The sequence below is a fragment of the Gymnogyps californianus genome, chromosome 10 (assembly GCF_018139145.2).
Source record: "Gymnogyps californianus isolate 813 chromosome 10, ASM1813914v2, whole genome shotgun sequence".
Classification (NCBI taxonomy): Eukaryota; Metazoa; Chordata; class Aves; order Accipitriformes; family Cathartidae; genus Gymnogyps; species Gymnogyps californianus.
The window spans coordinates 24,966,536-24,980,445 of NC_059480.1; the positions used below are offsets into that span (position 1 = coordinate 24,966,536).

The 13,910-nt window shown below is 39.1% G+C and overlaps 1 protein-coding gene across 1 annotated transcript in view; it reads right to left on the reverse strand.

Moving 5' to 3' along the window:
* Nucleotides 1-13,717, reverse strand: part of SERPINI1 (serpin family I member 1) — a 53,171-nt gene extending 39,454 nt beyond the window's left edge. The window contains exon 1 of the mRNA XM_050902770.1: nucleotides 13,680-13,717. The gene's annotated coding sequence lies outside the window, so the exon portion shown is untranslated. The remainder of the gene's footprint in view (nucleotides 1-13,679) is intronic.
* Nucleotides 13,718-13,910: the final 193 nt, after the last annotated feature.

Sequence of the window (13,910 nt, forward strand, 5' to 3'; positions counted from 1 at the left end):
TTGAAGAAGCACACAGAGATCAACTGTACACCTTGTGGAAACTAGATTGTATACCTCAGCCACCTCTGTCTCATAATCAGAAAGTTTATTGCTGTCATACATGAGATACTTTTTAAAATTATGGCTAGCCCACCTCTTAAGAGGGAGAAAAGCAGGCATGGTGGTAGAATTTAAAGGGGAAACATTACTTACAGTATGAAATTATCCACCTAAAGTTCTTTTTAAGTGTATTTCTTTGTTCAAAGTCATCCACGGCAGAATATACAGGCTCTCTTTAAGTGAAGAACAATGCTCATAGATTTGTTGTTTTAAACAGTAAACTGCCTGTGTACAGGTGAAAGCAGCTCAACTGTATCAAGCGTCCAATCCTGTTTGATGTTCAATGGCATGGATTTCTGCATGGCTTAAAGAGCAAACAGTAATCAGCTGAGACATCAGCTTTGTGCTTGTTTTCATAAAAATATAGAGAAGCCAATTGCAGCAAACATCAAACCTTAAACAGGAGACATGTCTTTTCTAGCTCCCAAAGTCTGCAGTAACCGAGCCTATTAGTCATAATGGACTAAAAGTTCACTACACATTTTTTCCCCAATGCTAAATTCAAAAGCTAGACTTTAAACAGTCCAGTCTTCACTGCATATAGAGTTGTAATATTTGCATGCTTACTGCAGCTAGTAAATACAATATTAATGATGTCAGACATAACCACGCACCTGCCTAGGTAAGACTTAATTTCTGGCTATATAGAGACACAAATTTAATAGCCTAACATTTGTTTTCCATGATTCACGGGGTTTCAGGAATTGTTACGATGTACTAGGAGGGGCAATAAAAGGCCTAGTAAAATAATGGATTAAGAAAACTCTCAGCACAGCAAGACTTGAAAACACACTTATCACAGTTGTAATTACAAGCCTGAACGGCCACAGCTGATCCCTAACCTCAAACACTGCTTACACTCCCATTCAGTGAGTCTGCATTAGGAAAAAAAATCTTTACTGTGGCCTTATTAAACAAACATTTCCTTGTACTTGTTTTAAAGGTTCTACTAGTTTAACCTGTTTACATAGAAAGAGTCAGACCATGACGTTACAAAATTAGAGCACTGACTACCTCAAAGACCTCAGGTTGTTCAGATTTTCATAGGTCTCACCACTGTCTTTTTGCTGAATTGTTTCAGAAAGGGAACTGCAAACATATTCACTTGCTATTTGACATCAGCAACTCACCACTCCCTCTAACAATTACTGAGATTATCCAGGAATGCATACTAGAAATTTTTCCCTGTAAGGTCCTGATGAAACTGTGGATGTCTCAAATAGTGTATTTGGTTCATGATACTGCTAATGAATTGTCAAAGAGGTCCAGCTGGTTACTGTGAAATAAAAGCAGTACCTTTCAAAAACCAGAAGTATCTTCTATGTCTAAGTAATTTTCTCCTAAGCTTGACTGTGACACCAGTCCAGCTATGAATTCTTTAAGGCAGGTGCTTATTTTTTAATTGGACTAACAATGATGCCAGTTGAGGTAGCCAAGCATGAAAGTCATGTGGACTTAAAAGCTCAAATTTTGCCAGTTTGGGGATGTTTTATTTCAGCCTCTATCTTTGATATCAATCATGGAAGGAGAAGAAAAAAGAGGAACTAAAATACTATTATGATTGTGTACACGTAGTGGATGGGACAAGAAGAGTCTCAAATTGTAGTAACAAAACGTCAGGCTGGACTTTAACAATAGCATTTTGCTGGCAAAGACAACGAAGCTCTGGAATCGGTTGCCTGGGGAGATCTCTAGGTCCACCCATACCCACTAGATCCCTTTAAGAAGGTTAGACAAGCACATCAGGAGTCAAGAGACGGTTGACTGTGACTTGGGAAAGTAGATGAACTAAAGGAGTGAGTTTCAAAGTTCCTTGCATACAGCATATATTTTCTCCATCCTCCATGTTCTGAAAAAGATACATATACATACATGTATACATACACATGTACATCCCCACCCATATACATTCTATGGCCCCATTTTAAGAACCATAAAACTATGTACCTCTTAAATAGTGGAAAACAGTCCTGAAAAGGACTTTATTTACTTAATGAATAGTGATCTCACATGGAAGATGTGTGAGAGGTAAAGCAAGAGAAAAAGACTATGTAAACCTGCTCCCAATCTATGCAAAATGAAACAACTGTTAAGGGAAAACCAAGAAAGGTACAGCTCAAAAGCTCTTTTGGTTCAATGACTTTGGAATTCTTCGGCCAAGCAGGCAAGTAAGGTTCAAATCTCTGTTCTGTGTCAGGTATGGAAACACAGAAGTAGTCACTGTTTTGTGAGTTTTATGGCTGGCATATAAACCCCATTAGGAACAAAGTTCTGTTCACTATTATTTAAAAGGCCTGAAAAATTACAGACTTTTTCCCTTGGCTTGAACTAATATTAAAAAAACATTTTGGAGCTACTCAGAAAATTTTGTGTGTTTAGCCGCTCAATCCATAGGGGGAAAAAGTTAATTACACAACCCAATTATGTATTTAATGTCCCAGGGCCAAGTCACTGTATGTTCACAGGAAGCATTAATAAACATGATTTGTCTCACTTTTATAAAAGTTGTGATTACCATTTTTCAATATCTGAAGCTATCAGCAATATGATACTTCTCATACCTTATGAAATTGAACCAAAATGGCAAAGCCTATTTGAATTAAGCTCAAATACCAGTTCATCGTGAACGTGTTCTCTTTTTGTTCCTATATATAATGTCAAAATTCAGGCCTGGATTTCTGAGAGTGCAGCACACCAGGGCTCAGCTGAGAACAAACACTAGGAGCCAAGCACATGAGATAAAACAAGCCTCTATTTTGGTGCCTAAATGGGAGGTAAATATTCCAGGGTAAAAAAAAAAAATAATACAAAAAACCATATTCCTGCTTTTTTTCAGAATCGTTACATCTTAAAGACTATATGTAGAAATGGTCCACTTTGCATTTCAGTTACTGAACACATGAGAAGTATTTAAGAAGTTTCCTCTATGGAATAGAAAACATGACAGGACTATGTACTTATAGACCAAGACCCGTTAAAGTTAAATGAAAGTCTTTAATTCTATCATATTTTGCATATATGAAATCTGCATGCACGCATTAAAAATCTTTTATAAGTTCATAAAATTCTTTTTTTGTAATGAAAAATGAAAAGTCTATTTGAAGAGGAGTATATAACCTTTCAGCAACTGCAATACAATGTACAAAGTTGAAAGACTCAAACTGAAGACAAACATCTTCGGTTGCTGATACAGGAGGAATTTAGAGATGGAATAGACATTTTATTTTCAAATATCAGAGACCGGCAACAAAAGGAAAAAATGCTGACACTACCTTGACCTGTAATAGTACAAAAACCATTGCCACTTGGTGTTTTTACCTCAGCAACCTGATGCCTTTGTTACGGGTTACTGATACTCCGCTTCTAAACTGCTACTGAAATACCGCCAAGCTGTTGGCTCCCACTCAAATACTGACTTAGCTGCATCTTTCTTGTTTTGAAGACAGACAAAATAATTGTAAATTGGTATGTATCGCTGTAGATTAGCAAACCCTAATATTTCAATTATGAGTGAAAGTGAAGAGATTCCTGCAAAGGAAACAGAATTGGCAACTTTTCTTGCCATACAGACATGATGGTTACATCATAATTTAACATATAAATGAACTTTATGAACTGTGTGCTAAATTATCTTCAAGTGTAAGTCTTCCAACAAAACACACATATCATCAGCCTTCGATATGCTTAGTTTGATGCAGAAACATGCTATCAACTCAGCAGGTAGTCACTTCCAACATGTCAGAATACAGGAAGGTCTAAATACCAACTTACACAGTATGTATTAGTGCTTGCAATCCCTGTTTGCATTACCAGATATAATAATGTCACGATTTTTGAAAGGCATTTTTACCACATAAAGGCTACTGCTAATATCACTATGCCTTTTTACTAGAAACTTCCAGAACTTAGACAGCAGTTCATCCAGTATATGTGCACAAGATTAGCCCAAGGTTAAGTCTTATGATTTTAATAGTTTTTCAGAATAAAAATATTCATATTTTTACTCAAAACCAAGAAAAAGATCACATTCCCACAGAAACAGTTAATCTCGGGTGAATCTGTTTCAGAGGCTACAGCCCAACACTACTCAGGCCTAGAAATATTCTAAAACAAATTAAAAAAATGTACCAACAAGAAAAATAAGTGATTTCCCTAACCATTTCCATAGCTTGCATAAAGACATCAATTACCATAGCTTGTCTTCTAAATTAACGATTCATAGTGATGGATTATTCATGCAAGTCAGCCAGCTGAACACTACACTTTGACTCTGGGGAGAAAGTATAGCATATCTTAATTAACTGTATTTTGTACAAGTCAGAAGACAGTCAGAAAAATTTTATTTCTCTAGTCAACCAGGTGTATGTAAGAAATGTAAGAAAATAAAACTAGTGGTAATTTAAATATGAAAAAATCTTCAGTAGTCTCCATAACCCATACTTAAAGTGAACTAGCAAGAGCACATTTCCTCAAGTAAGCTCTGCAAAGTAGTTCCAAACTGCTGTTTTGTTGAATGAACTGATTTGAGATCTACGCCATTTAAGCGTGAAAAAAGATGGAAATTTCATGTTAATATGCTGTTTCCTGTCACATGCACAACCTTGCAAGACTTCAGTGATGGCACAATTTCTTGTTTCAAAAGGATATCAAGTATTTTCACAGTCTTGATTGAAATTCAACTCAACACTGCATTTTTCTATGAGTGAATGACACGTTATTATCTCAAATATTTTCCAAATGAATGCTGTATTCTAACGGCCTCCTTGAACATACATAACATTTATGTGTTGTGTAAGTCTATTGATGATATTTGTTCCTTTGATCAGGACAGTGCAAAATACCTCTACAATTCAAACAATATCTAGGATTTGCAATTGTTAGCTTTCAAAGTGTTCTTCAATAATTGTATTGAAAGATTTACAAAATAAAAATGGGAAGTTATGAAAAATGTTACCATTTACCCTTAGAGTACGTAAAATGAATGATCTAATATCTCTAAAAATCTATACCAAGCTGCTCTAGGATAGCAAAGACCGCCATGCCCGATGAATTATATGACCACCTAGTTGCTTACATGGCTTATATACAATACATTAAGGTTGTTAAAAGTACTAATCACATTCAAATAGATCTTTACCCTTTAACGAACTAATACCCAGATGCCTCACACTCATTACTGGATTTTATTTTACAGGTAGGAAGAGTCTGTTTTCATTTTATATTGGAGAAACGCAGGTTATGTATAGATTAAATATTTGTCCACTATCAAAGGATCTAATAAGAAGTAAGCTTTTTTCCTTCTTCCTTTAAAACTATCCTATCCATTGGTGTTGCCTTCTCTGAGCTCCCAGGACAATCCTAGAGCCTTTGAAAGCAGACATTTAATTTTGTGCTTGCTCTCTTGGTGCTTCAGCAATACTTCTGGGGATTCTTCTAAAGCCCTACAATTCTTAAAGAATTAAGTAATAACTCAAAGACAGGATAGTTACATAAATAAGGATTAGGAAAGGGCAGTGCATATCAATTCAATTAGTCTCTACCAATCCTGAAATGACAAACAGTGGGAAAACATATTATCATAAATCTGCCTCCATAGGGCTTTCACTACAGGTAAAGATGATACCCATTTAGACCTAGCTCCTTGTAACAATTCTGATACGCAGATTTGAATTTATGTCGCTTTCCTCTCCTTCCAAATACAAGATATCCTAGTGTTCTTGTTGAGAAATATGCTTCTATCACTTCAAGAATTTATTTTCATTATGCCTGAGTGAAAGCTTGTCCTCTCCAAGCTGAAGGGTATTTTGCTGTCACCTCACGTATGAAGATCTCGTATCAGTTATGTCAAATTCACAAGTGTACTGTGTTTTGATATTGTATGTACATTTTCCTCCCTCACATTTGTATATGCATATCATCCCCTCAAAATAAATCTACTTAGAGCCAATTTTTTTCTTACTCACTTTCATGGATATCTTCTCTATATGCCCTGCTGCTCCATATCCCCCATAATTAGACATTGAGACATTTAGCCCCCATAATTAGACATTGCCCAGAGAGACTGTGGATGCCCCCTCCCTGGAAGCGTTCAAGGCCAGGTTGGATGGGGCTTTGAGCAAGCTGGCCTAGTGGAAGGCGTCCCTGCCCATGGCAGGGGGGGCTAGAACTGGATGATTTTTAAGGTCCCTTCCAACCCAAATCATTCTATGATGATTCTATGATTTAAGCTTGCTTGTTTTTCTGACATCTGTTTTTCTCTGTATCTCCTTGTAGATCTAATATCCTGCTTTCTTTAGTATTTCAACACATGCATGGTAGGGAGAGCAGATGGAAACTGCCAGCTACAGATGACGCCAAGTAGCTTCTGTGCAAGTGGACTCCAAAAGCTGTAAAATCCACATGGGTTTTTGTGCTACCATGACATTTTCTATGCCTCAGAGATGCTGGGGAGGACTAATCAAAGGCACTCTCCTACAGGAAATTGAGAACAAGCGTGGTTGTGGCATGCAGTGACCACACAGGTGACAGTGAATTGAGGAGCTGCATTCAGGCATGCAGGGCATGTGAGACTTCCCTAGGAAGAAGAACATTTACAGCTACAAAGCACCACAAACATTGTTTCAGGCTGCTTAGTCCTATCAGGCATCATCCTTCTATTAAGAATGTTACCTCATGTCTTGCTGAATTCTCAATAGGTATTTAGAGATGCTCTTTACACACCTGAGTTTGTCAGATGGGGGGCAGGGGGAGACATGGGAAGAAGTTACTCATCAGCCATTCTCTTGTCTCTGGCTTAAAAAAAAAAATCTTTGAAAAAAAACCACGTCTCAACAAGTTCACATGGGGGTGGGATATTTCGGAGACCACTGTTATTTCCTGTTTGAACTGGTGAAAAACTACTCCTGCTTACTCTAAAAAAAAAAGCCATAGCTAATACTCCTCACAGTTCTGCTTCCCTGCAATGGCATTTTCAGATGGCAGAAGTAAGGAGGCGGGCAACGCTCCCTGGAGATTAAAAGAAGCAAAGATTTGTATGGACACACTGCAGGAGCACAGAGCACCACGGGCACAGCAGAGGAAATGCTAGAGCATGAGGAGGGAGATCTCTACGGTTAGGCCTGGGCACTGAGGGAGACTGATAAAACAGGCAAGCAGAATAGGGAAGGCCCAGTTCTGATGCAGAGGAATGACCTAAGGCAAAGGCAAAACATCCCTTCCAGACTTTCACAACTATCAGTTACGGACAACACATAATCCCTATCCTGCGATACTTACGTCAACATTACTGCAGGATGAAAGTGAGATCATAGCAACCAAAGACCAAAACACTGTTGAATTTAAAGGGTTCAGCTCCACATCTCCCATGTTTACAGCGTAAGCACTAGATTGTTGTTCTTTCCAACCCCTCGCCTTACTTCTCTTAAGAGATTCTCACACACTGCTGTTGTCTTCTTCCCAGCTCCTCAATCTGCAGACCTCCACTAATAACTTCTTTGGATAGAGACAACTGGGAGAACAGATGTGTTCATGAAATCTGTGACTGGACTAATCACAGCCAGAGTCACAGGACAAGGGAAAAAAGAAGATGGTCCCTCGCACACGCAGTCGTGAAACAAGATCTTATTTTTCCACTGTAGACCATGGAGGTGTAGCAGGCACATTAAGCATTAAACTAAAAGTCTCTTCTGTCACCTTCAACTCAAACATCAGCTTTGTCAAATATTATCTGAACCTTTATTTTAGAAGCGTGGAGTCAGCTTTGCTATTTACTTTTTTTTTTTTAATAACAAAACCACTTGCTGCCTGTAACGTTACTGTGAATAAACGATGTTACTTTAATAAAGAGGTTTTTATTCACCATATGTAAGTGCACATGCTTTTAAAGACAAAATAGAATTACTACAGTGTTTTAAAAGTCCATATCCAGTTTAATAAGGGACTAGTTTATTCCTCTTTAGTACTTGTAAGAATCATTAGACATCTTTCAACTCCCACTAATTACTTTGTTTTTGGCAGACATTACTGTTTCCTCCTCCTGCTTTTTTGAATAAATCTGAAATTAACAAGTCAATAAACTGACATATTTACAGTAAAAATAACTTGGCTTCCCTCTCTTCTTCCTCCCACTTCTCATATTTCTCTTTGCAGATGAAAAGGTTATCGTTCACCTACAGGCTTTACATATACTTACAGCAATTTGGGTAGGGACCTAGGCGTCTTTCCTTTACATCAACAGGATCTGAAGTTGAAGACCTGATATTACAGTAAGCTGTTCGTGTTGTCTTAGGTTTTGATTAATAGCTTTAAATAGTTTAGAAACTAGAGCAAACACTTCTTTTGAAAAAAGATATCCGAGAAAGAAAATATGAGTTGCTTCAGTGATCTAAAATTGCTATGTGAAGTACACAATCATTAAATGCTCCAAAAACTGCTTTAATTTAAATGTGGAAAGAAAAGCATTTGAAAAGGGCAGTTTTAGTGTACCAATTAAAAAAGATGTCTTAAATCTTTAAACCTATTTTCTTTCTAACTACAACTTACATAACTGAGATGTATGGGGAAAACTGGGGCAGCGAACATTACCTCAGACATAGAAACAGTTACTGAAAAACGACGTTTTGCTGTACTGTCAAGGAAGGAGGCAATCTCCAGCGGCTAAGTGATCATGAGGAGTTCAGACAGGCTGTCTTTGGCAAAGTACCCATGCTCCTAACATTACCTTGACATGACGAGGTCAGTTAAAAAAATCATGTTGAAAAGTAGATGTCCAAGTTCTCCAGCTTACTCCAAACTTCTGCAGGAGAATCAAGGGCTGGAGTGGCATCGCTGCTCAAAAAGTACCAGATGCAAAATGCAACTAGTGAGCAAGTGTTTGGGCATCTTATCTTATTGCAAAGGCAACTGAAGCATTTGCTTTCCTGTGGTGTCTGAGCAAAATTCTCGGAATTCAGTCAGAATTCCAAAAACAAAAACAAAGCCTTAAATATGTTGTTCAAAAAAGTTAGAAAGGAAGTGATAGTTCTCTCTTCTCAGATGAGGAAGTCCCCCAAACCCACTGTGCATACAGAAACATGGATGACAAAAATAGATGAAAACCGACGAGCACAGGAACTGAAGTTCTTCTGAGGTTTGGAGAAATCATTCCTAGCTAACAAGTGCTTGGTTTTGTATATTTAAGAAATCCCACTGCACACACAGTACAGTTTCAGTTTCAATTCTGACAGAACTGATCTTTCTAGAAGCCGCCAATTGTCCAGTAGTCCCATCAAGTCATCATGGGTTTAGAATTGTCAGACATACACAGCAGATTAGAAATAGTTTACATTATTAAGCAATTATTTGTTTAGATGTAATGGTGAAAGACTGCAGGGCTGAAGTACATAAATAAGTGGAAAGGTATCTTCCAGTTAATAGGCTAGCTATTTGGTTAAAACTGAATACAACCACATAGTTTTAACTTTCTTCTTCTAGACAGTATATTACTTGTTATTATTGATTCTTCCTGAAAGAATAGTCTGAAGGTCTGAAAAAATATTTCTCAAGAATTATCATAATATTTAAACACTCAACTAAACCAAAAAAACCTTTACAACACAGGAGGGCAAATCTTATTAACCCAAAAGCCAGACACATATTTAACTCATTTGCTTGTATCAATAAGAATTTTTCTCTTTTCCCATCTCATAGCTACAGCTGCTTTGCAATGACTAGAAGATCAAAAAAGATGCGGATAACTCACGCAGCTTTTATCACATTAGCCACAGTCTGCAGTTTTCATAATCATTAGCTTTGAAGTATATTAAACAAAGCAGAACATGACCTTACAGTTGGTATTTTAATCACACCACATAAGAACAATTCTTTATCATACATACTTTATTAAGGCCACCAAACGAGATGTTATTCAGAACTACTCAAAACACAGACAGAAAAGAACACTACTGTTGCACAGCCAAGTGAAGCCAGGCGGCGACCACACTACAAGGAGGGTTCATGATTTTAAATGCCGAGTCCCCAGACAACTTCCAACGCGTACCTCCGATTTTGGCTGGGCTGAAGGATCAACAAGAAGCGGAACGTGTGCATGTGTACGAGACTAATAGAAAAAAAAGAAACTGAAGCTTTTAGTTTTAAAATAATGCAATGTAGTGTAGCTTTACTTATTAGCAAAATGCACAGATTACTTACCTACATTTATGTTTAGTACAATATGCGATTACCTTTTTAGAAATAGAATTTGGGGAAGGGAAAGTGAAAAGAGATGACATGGCGTTCTTTCAGTGAAGTCAGGAAACTGAAGATATTTCAAATAGGAATTCATCCTACTTGAATTCTCACAGTACCGAATTGTTATAGACCTTCTCCAACATAAACCCCCTTTCTAATGACTGTACTAAGGCATTTACACTATAAACAAATATATTCCTAATGTGATTGATGCAGTTTACTTACATTCCTGTCATTTTGTACTGCTTTAAATACAAAGTGCAAAGACAAAATAAGTCCAAAACTTTACAATTATTGAATTGTGGGATTAATTTTTTGTCTTGAAGTGGCTAGCTTCATTATCTCCAGCACAATTTTTCAAAGAAGTTTAAAGAAAATGTGTTGTTCTGTCAAGTCAATAATTCAAGATTCAGAAAGTAGTTCCTTTCCTCCTGCAGGAATACATGTTACATTATTTCCCCTCCCCCCAAGTTCCGCTAACCTTTTGTCATCCAGTTCACAAGACTAGCAGTGCTTGAAAGACATGAATTAAATCCAAGCATTTTAAAGATATTTCCAAATTTAACTACTGTGGTCTTTCATGTATTTGAGGAAAAATACAAAGTTGTCACTAATCACCGTTGACTATACAGATGTCCTTCCCTACCATCTGCCCATTATACTGACATGTAACCAGAGATACAGAAGTGTACATAAAGAAAACCAGATATTAATTTTTAAAGCCATGTTTACACACCAATTTTTAACATTATTTTGAACATACAGCATAATTAAGATGAGGACAGCCTAAAGACTCAGTATAGGACAGATGTACCCTATATTAATTCACGTTCAGCCTGCGTTTTACAAAGACAGAATAACATATTGCCTACACAGAACATGGATTGTCAGAAATTATTTTAAAAGGTATTCAGCTACGCCAAAAACATGCCTTCATGGATGATGAGCAACCCAAAAAAAATTTTGAAATTTTGAGAAAAAAACATTAGAGATGTTAGTTGAAAAGGACTTTAAAGAGCCAAGAGTAGCTAGATCTTGATGTGAAGAATCCTACCAGCACTAACCCCTCCCCACTGCTACATTTTGTGATACGTAAGATTAGAAGTTAAATTAAACTACGCATAAACACAACATTTACATCTACAGAACAAATTTCAAAAGAGTTATTACAACAATGTAGTGTTCCTAGAACTCTGCTAGACTATTTATGAGCATATACGAATTCTTCCATCTGAGAGGAAGAGATGAGAGGAGGTAACAAGAGACCAAGTCTTAAGAATGAACACAAAACCACACCATACCAGCACACAAGCAAGTCACTTAGCAGCTCAGAGGTGCATTAATGCCAGGCCATTTTTGGAATCAACTTGAGCTGGCAGCGCTGTAGCTAAAGCATTCAGTAGGCCAACAGACACACAGCATATTGTGTGGTTTCAACAATGAATATGAAAGTAGATGAGTGACAAGTTCATGAATACTTTCACATACATGTGAACAAATCATTTGCTGAAAATGGTAGATGGGGAGACAAAGTCAGAGCAAATTTAAAAACCCAAACTCAATCTCAAACTCAATTTGAGAATGTGAACATATAGGATAGACAGTCTCGTGAAGATAAATTTTAGAACTCATGACTGCATTTAATAGCAAACTTAACACTGCCACAAGCCTTCACCTTGTATTACCTCTTAAGTTGCCCTGGGTAATCCTGTAGACAACCCATACCTTAAAGAAAAAGCCAACAACCATTCCTCCTCCTCCCTCCCTTGGCAATTATTCCTCATCACACTCAACCAAGTCACAACAATTCTGAAAAATACAATGGACGTAAAATAGGAAAGTATGAATCTGGTCCAAGACTTCACTGCTTTAAAAAAACCAAATGACAGAATTTGGAAAAGTATCATAAAATTGATGGAGGGGGATAACATACTCTAAGTTTCCACTAGACTAAAGTACTGATCACATCAAAAATGAGGAGACAAGAATTGGGGCATCAGAGATCACAGGCGATTAGTAACACACAATTCACACACACTATGCAAGTTTTAAGTAGCCCTTTAATACCAAAATATGTGGAGTATTTCACATATGAGAGATCATACATAGAACTGATTAAAACAAAACCAGGTGGTGTGGGGAGGAAAAAATTCAGTACATGTAATAAAGTATAACAATCCATGTGCTTTTTTTTTCTTTTTTTTTCCCCACCCAGTGATCTTGCTTACCTACGCAAAGGCGATAGGGACCAGTAACACACATGGATATGTGCACATGATCTGTCTGTTCCCACAGACAGACATCAAAGTCTTCCCACTTTGCCATCTCACTGCTGCAAGAAGTTACCGCCAATGTTTGACAAGTTTAATACTTTAGCTGTTCATTCACATGTTCAGATGGGAATTCATGTGTCTCATTAAGATTTGGCAATACTGATCAGTGTTTAAAAAAAAAAAAGGCGAGTTTTAATACTGATGCATCAGAAACGCAGATACAAATCCAAAACTGAGTTAACACTTTAACAACTGAGCTCATTTTAAATATAATTTAAAACTTTAAACCTTAAAGCTTACCAGTAACACAATTACCTCGACAAATAATACACAAGTTTACTTAAAATTTTTAATAGACAAAATACTCCGTATGCACATACAGTCTGCAGAGCACTGAACAAACTGACAGAACAAGTGTGCCATACAGGAGAGAAGCCCCTCAAAAAAGGGCTTCAGAAGCACAGCTCCGGCTGGGCAGCGACCAGAAAAAGCCACACAGACCTGCACGACATGACCTTCTTCGGCACGGACGGGTTTTTAAGAACTACTGCTGCAACACTTACCACAGTATAACTTGAAAACAAAGTGCTGAAGCGCAGACGCCGGTGAGCGGGGCTGAGGACGCCTCGGCTCCTCGGAGACAGGAGCGGTTTCCTCCCCACCGCTGCCGGCAGGCGGAGAGACGACGGGTGACCGAACACCTGGAGGGGTTCTGGGTTTGGGGTGCGTGGTGTCCCCCCCCCTTAAGTTCTCCCACCGGCGGGGAAGCACCTCCGTTCCCAAACGCCTCCTCTCCCCGCCGCAGCAGGCGACGCGGCGGGCGCAGCCTCCCTCCCCTCAGGCGCTAACGGAACGCCGCGGCGGCGCCTTCCCGCGCGGCGCGAGCCCGGGGCGTGCCGGCGCTCCCACCGGCGGCCCCCGCGCGGGCTAGGCGCTCCTCCACACAGCCGCTACCGCCACCCGGACACGCGTGCCGAAACAGAGCGACGGGAAAGCTTCAATTTAAGAGATAAACCGAAGCCCGCCGCCCAGCACGTACACCCCCAGTACCGCCAGCAGCGCGGGGACGAGCGCACTCACCAGCCCGGTGCTGCCGCTGCCCACCGGTACACCCGCCGCTCCGCGCTCCGCCGCGGCTGTGCCTCCCCCCCGCCGCCAACGCCTGGGTAGTCTCACCGCCCCGCCCCGCGGAGGCTCCGCCCTCCCCGCCAGCCCCGAGCTCCGATTGGGCGCTCCCGCCTCCTTCTCCCCCACCTGTCTCCGCCCCCGCCCTGCGGCCGGGTGCCGCGTAGCATTGTGGGGCTTGTGGTC